Source organism: Pezoporus wallicus, unplaced genomic scaffold, assembly GCF_028554395.1.
Source record: "Pezoporus wallicus isolate ANWC-B61680 ecotype Strahan unplaced genomic scaffold, APGP_CSIRO_Pwel_v1 contig_6597, whole genome shotgun sequence".
Classification (NCBI taxonomy): domain Eukaryota; kingdom Metazoa; phylum Chordata; class Aves; order Psittaciformes; family Psittacidae; genus Pezoporus; species Pezoporus wallicus.
In genome coordinates this window covers 1,281,885-1,288,675 of record NW_026635331.1, presented here as the reverse complement: position 1 = coordinate 1,288,675, position 6,791 = coordinate 1,281,885, and positions in this window count along the sequence as shown.

Sequence of the window (6,791 nt, the reverse complement as noted above, 5' to 3'; positions counted from 1 at the left end):
TAGAGCCTACGAGTGGGAAGATTGACTGTAGCCCTGTAACTTCTTTCAGTTTTCTGCAGTATTTAGTTAAGAGAATTTTGGAGTCTTAAGAAGCTGTTAAATGAGCTGCTATGCTACTCTCCCTTCGGAGTTCCCTGTTGCTGAAGTGGCCTCCTTACTCTCTTGCTGCTGAGGATCAGTTTAGGAAGGCCCTGCAGTCCTCTACTGTAATTATTAGCTTACTCAGTGAAGTTCTTACATAGTTTTTTTTACAAACTACTAAAATGCAGACTCATATAGCCCTGGAGCCCTAGTTCCCATCTTTGCATTTAGAGGAGTGCCTGTGTTTAATTAACAGCTATGGCTGGTACACAAAAAAATAATACAGTAAATAAGCAAACTTTCATCCTGAGTCTGTGTGGAGAAGTAGCCCTTATACCTCATTAACAAAGTCTCAACTGCATATATCGGTGCTTGATAACAAGTGACAGCCAGAGATGTAAAGTTTCTAAGAAGTGACACCCCTGCACTACTGAGCAGCCTGTGCTGCCATGGACAGGACCCAGGAATGCAGGGCTCCCAGCACCATACAGGCACTGGTCTTTAGAAATTATTTAGTTTAACAATGTATCAGATTTCTGTCCTTGGATTAGGGAGTATGTGCTCTTACCTGTTACAGTTCTAGAGTCTGACATGAAGAAAACTTGCTTTTTATCACTAAAATTCAGCAGATGTGATTCTGATCGCACTTGAGGAGTGAATTTGCTCCTGAAGTAGGAACTATTTTTGTGATTTTCAAAGAACCAAGCTAGAAATTATGTAACCTTGGCAAAGCAGACATATTTTTATGGTGGGAAAAAGCTCGTGTTTCTATGCTTCTTGGTGGTAAGAAACTAAAGATACTGGTTTTGTATATTTGATAAATGAATTTATGTTAGCATATCTCTGCAAGTCAGTGCTGAATAAAATCCAAAGGGGATATGCACATTTTTATAAATACATGGATCAGTTGGTATTGTATCTCCCTTTAAAAGGAAATCAGATCAAACATTGCTGTCATCATCTGTTTCTAAGAGTGCAAATGACCTATTATTTGAATCTCCATAGGAAAATGTGCAGTGCACCTGTTTCTCCCCGTTCAGTCAGCTTTCCATGAAATGTAGCTTGTCCTTCAAAGGCCATATACCAGTCATGGTGCATAAGAAGAAGATAACCTAGCTAAAGTTACATAGTCCTGTCCAAAGGGTTTGTAATTTGTGTGACAAGAGAGAATGGGAGGTAGAGGAGGAGATAGTTTTAATTGATAAACTAACAAATCTGATACAAATCTTTTTGAGACAATAAGCTAGGTTCCTATTGAATTCAGCTGGAGATGGAGATGCACATGTTTCAGAGACTCTTGTGGATAACTTCCATGTTGAACCTGTCTTGAGGGCCTTCTATATGCTACAGAGGACCAGGGTGCTGATGTATTTAACTTTCAGTCTGGTTCATACTAACTTGGGCCCTGAGGTGGTGCTTCATGACAGTGAGGTTCCCAAGAAAAAGAACACAAGGTATGAATGGAAACTTAAAGAGAAAGAAAATTCTTTTCTTTTTCTTAACATAGCCTTCTGGTTCTTTTCCTTAAAAAGTAGTAAGTGAAATGGTTATTTATCAAATCTAGATAGATACAATGTACCTAAGTACAACTGGAAAATACCTTGATCACAGTGACCTCCCCTCCAACAAGAAAATCCTGACCCTACATCAGAAGCCTTCAAAGCCATTACTACTTGGCCCATTGCAAGGTTGTGGACTGAGACAGGGAGTACTTTTAGTTCATTTGTAGTAAACATCAGGCAGTTTGATAAGTAATAATCCTGGATCTTGATCATGAATAATCCCTGATAATTGATAATCCTGTAGCAGTTTGATATTACCACATGTTGTTGATAGAGTGCTCAGTGGCAAATGACATACAGATGGAACAAATCATCTGTGATGCATTTTTTTATCACCATATTCATTTTTGTGTGATGTGGTTAGGTTTTAGTATATGAAGGCTCATTTTTTACAACCTTTTGTTTTTTTTTAATTTTGTGCCAAGTTATTTTTTCCTTCTCTATCATGATCAAACATTGTGTTAGTATCATATAAACACTACAAGTGATAGTAATTTGGATGATTTTATTACAAATGTTACCGTGTAGTTTCCTTTGTTCCTTCTATTTATATGTCTGATGAAAGTCTATAGTGGCAGAGTGATTTACTAAATGTGTCTAAGGATTATATGATGCTTATTAATCAATGCCCCATGTTTCTATTTTACCAGCAAAATGTGAAGTACAGAAATTCAGTATAGGAAATATAATGAAATTTCCTTAAATCATATGGAACGTAGCTATACTAAACGTAATAGATGGTAGAATAAATGGATGAAATAAACTGAGTTTATCTGCCAGCAGGCAGAAGTCAGTTAATCAAGAAAGTACATTTACCATATTTCTGCTTCTGCTATCCAGAAATGAAAACCCAGATAGAAAAAAAACAACAAACCCAAACCCAACCAAAACATATCTAGTAAGAAAATGCTTCTTTTTATAGACATTTTATTTCCCCTTTCACAAATCTCTGTAATCCTTTTCAGTGGTGTGTGTAGGTGTTTACAAATACTCTGAAGGGGCACCTCCTGGAAGAGCTTCCGGCAGCTGGGAATCGGCTTCAGTGCACACAGCAATGTTATCAGTGCTGTAGGTTTAACCACAGCACTTCATGCTTTCAGAAAGCAATATTCACACAACTTGTCAGGATAAACTTTGTATTATGCATTAGCTGTTAGGAAAGCTGGTACTGGAGCGAGAATGCAGTCTCCATACAAATATCACTTTCTCCCTTTCCTGGCCTTCTCAGAATGGTGGAAACAGAAATATTTGCAGTTTTCCCCGAAGATTTCAAGCGACTGCAGCAAATCCTCAATTTTCTTCTTGTCCTTACATTTTTGAGGGTAGTGAAGAGAAGGACTCTAAAAATTAAAATTTTGTGAGGTAGTGTAAACATTCAAGTATTACGGGATCAAATTTATTTTTGGACTCTACCAGTAATTCTTTGTCCATGGCCCACACAGACCAGGTTATCTGCAGTTGCCTACAGTCATGTTTTCCTGCTTCCAGTTCAGACAACTAAAACCCTGCTGAGTACTTCCCTGGCAACCCTCCTTCACGTAACCAGCTGCTGGTGTGGTGACCACTTTTATGTGACAACTGTAGGATTACAGCACAGGAGATACAGTTGTGTGCCTACAGCCTACTACAATGAGATAAAATTGTCAGTGTTCACTTAGGAAATGTTGATGGATACATATAATCCTTGTGAATACAAAGAATATCTCTGAAGACACAACTCAAGTGTCACTCATGAATACAGTGACCTCCTGAGGAGGTGGGAAGGTAGCTTCAGATGGTACTAGCTGTCCCTTTCATTGTAACTGGCACCCTCTACTATGTTAAAGGAAAGGCTGGAATAGATACACATAACAGCCATAATGTGGGAGAGTGCAGGAAGAAACACTTTGCAGATTCCATACAGGACCCAGAATGACATCATTTTTGTTCTGCAGACACTTTAAGTGCAGCATGGAGATGTTGTGAAATAGACTTTGCTTGCAGGCTGCTGAGGCAGAATTGCTGGATTGAGAGCTGGTAATGGGAGAAATAGCTGGAATAATATGAAACCCTAAAGTGTAGTAACAGGATGTATTTCCTAATGTAAAAATTTTATGATGGCTGTTTCTCGGAGCAGGATGAAATCCCAGTTGAATTGCAATTGGCATTTTGTTATAGCAGCTCATCCTGATTTTCTCATAAACTAAGACAGGGTTGTTTTGGTTGAGGGTGAACAGTCCCCAGAAGGGAAGAATGGCACTAACACACTTCTAGCTCTAAATCAGAGACAATTGCCTGTTGTCCTTCTTTAAGTGGAATTTTATTCTAATAGCATTCAATCCTTCTGACTTCCAATTTTTTCCGTCCAGATAATTTGAAAGAAGCACGTGTACTCAAAGCTAATAAAACATTTTATTGAAACAGTTTTTATAAAGAAACACAATTTTATCTGGTATTTCTTCTCCTCTCCCCGTTATATCTTTTACTTTGAAGAAACTTTCTTTTAAAGAGAGGAGAAATCTTTTGGAAAACATTTAAATGTCTTATCAAACAGCTGCAGAATGAAGTGTCTTGGGTTTTACTGGTATTTAAAATGTCTTTGCATAAATTAATGTAATGGAACATTTATAATTTATTTACATGATTTGATTGTGAACTTGCGTTACAAAAATCATGATTAATTGAAAAAATTGCAATAACCTGCCTTTTTTTTCCAGCTTGGAATTTAAATATTTCATTTTCCAGTCACCACTATGTACTCTTACTTTAGAAAGAGGAAATATGGAAATGGGAAGGCATGGCTGCTAAACTGTCTGGGACACCTCTTTAAATTTATTTCTTTTCGCATAGTTTCCATCAGTTGTGATTACATTTGGGTTTGTTGCGATTTAGAGCAAAGGCCATACTTGATCATGGCAGCTCGCTATATCACACCAACAGCAGCAAAATGTTGACTATCACAAAATCAGACCAAAGCCCACAGTACTTACCCGTGTTTTTGTCTCTCTGCTGCTCTATGCACTCCCACCAGCCTGGCCCTTGGAGATTATTATAATTTTGCCAGTCCTTCCACATTCAGACTGAGTCGGTTGCAGCCGCCCCAGTGGGTTTACCAATGGGAATTTTCAGGGGGGCTCTGCACTCTCTCATGCAAACAAGCACACAGCAAAAGTTTGTGCATGACCTAGAAAAACTACCTCAAAGCTGCGCAGGCAAATACGTAAAGCCGAAGCTGGAGCTGAGACTAATTAATCTGGTGCGGTGACTCCAAACGTCAATTAGCTGGGAATAAATTTTAATCCCTGCTTGAACCAGGCAGGATTTAATTTGGTATCAAGAGGTGACAGGCTGTATCGTTCATTTGCCACACTTTCTGTTCTGGGAAGAGGCTTATTATATTAAGCCCTAATCTTTTTGGATTTTGCACAGACCCAGTCAGCCTTGTTTCTGGAATACAAGTGAAGCTGCCTAGGACAAAGGGTGCTCAATGTTATTTCTTCATTTTTGTTGGGTGCCACCCTTGTCAGTAGCATCACTCTGCACCCTAGTTTGTGTACTGATTTGAGGTAGTCAGCCTTCCACCACTGGAGTGCATGCTGCAGTCTGAGAAGCACAGTCTCAGCAAAGCATGGAGGCTGCCACAGCTTGTCCTTAAAGGGCTGGATGCTGCTAGTCAAAGCAACAAATATACACCAATAAAAGGCATATTAATGCAAATTTTAACTCAAGTCATATGTTAATTCAGTATATATAGAGAAGCAAATTATTCTAGAAGCATCTGATCTGACTTCTCCTCAGTCTGAGCAAGAGGCCTTACTGGCCTGTCAGTCCTGGTTTCAATGCTGTCCAAATCACATTTAGACTCTCTTTTTCTGCAGAACTGGGGAATAGTAATTACTGTGCAATTGAATGTAATGTCTTGGGTTGTGAAGGGCAGAAAAATATTAACCACAGTTGGCAGAACAGCTGGGACTTGAACAATTAGCCTTTGGTCACATAGATAAAACTCTTTCCCTCCAAGCTGTAAGACATTTTGAGGGGGATTAGTTCCTCATTCGCATTTTGCTTTGCAAAAATTGTGTGAAAGTTGCAAGATTATATATAGTGACAAAATAGCCTATAGCAGTGATCAGAATTACGTTACCTGTGATGAATAAAAAATGACAACACTGCCTGAATGTGGCCTATTTCATCATGAGGAATCCAGAAATTGCAAACGCAAAGTCTAATCTCCGTCCCTCTGATATTTATGGTGAAGGAGTCATCACTTAGCTAATGTAAGAACAGGCTACTTGGAGAACCAGCGTACAAGCTACACATTAATCTTCTGCTGTACTTTAGCCATTAGATGTTTGAAATGCTGTAAAATCCAACAGTTCATGGCCTCACTGCATAGCTGTGTAAGACAGCGGTGGGGAAAATCCCAAGCACTTCAGACTGCAGACGCAACAGGCCCGCCACCTGCAGTCCCCTCAGGGTACCTGTGCTAGGCTGCTCGCACTTGACAAAATCTCTGTAAAATAACACATAGTATTTGTTTCAAGGCTTTGTGGGAGATGTTTTCTTTTCCTTTGATTATTGTCGAACCTGTCAGGGCCAGAGGAGGCAGCTGTGTATACAATTTGTGGGGTTATGGGCCCAAGCTAAGTGACCTGGAAAAGCTTTTGCATTAGCACCTGCATGCAGAGAGAGTTATAGGAGGTGGACTAGGGTAAAGGCCTGCGTGCGTAGCTCTGGATGGTTTCTGGGGTGTACAGTAGTCTGCAGATCATATGGGATGATCTGGATGATCTTCTGGAAGTTGCAGTAATTGATAATTTGCCCTCATTTTATTTGAGGTTTAATTTTTAACCTCCAAAATGGCCTATGCTCTGTAGGGCAAAAAATAAAAGCAACTATTAGCCATACAAATTCCTGTATCGTTTTGTTTTTCTGATTTTTATCCTCTCCAACAAGTACAGCATGGCATCATGTATCTTAGTTGGCTTCTTTTGAAATCAGGCACCTTCAGCAACTCGATGCCCCTTTCTCACAGCACTGAGGAAGTGATTCATTACTGACTGGGAGAGAGGACACTGTGCAATGGGTATCTGTTATAACTTGATTTCTCTGTGCTGGTTTATTTGCTATTTTTCTAAATAAGAAACATTCCCATGGAGTGGGAGTGGT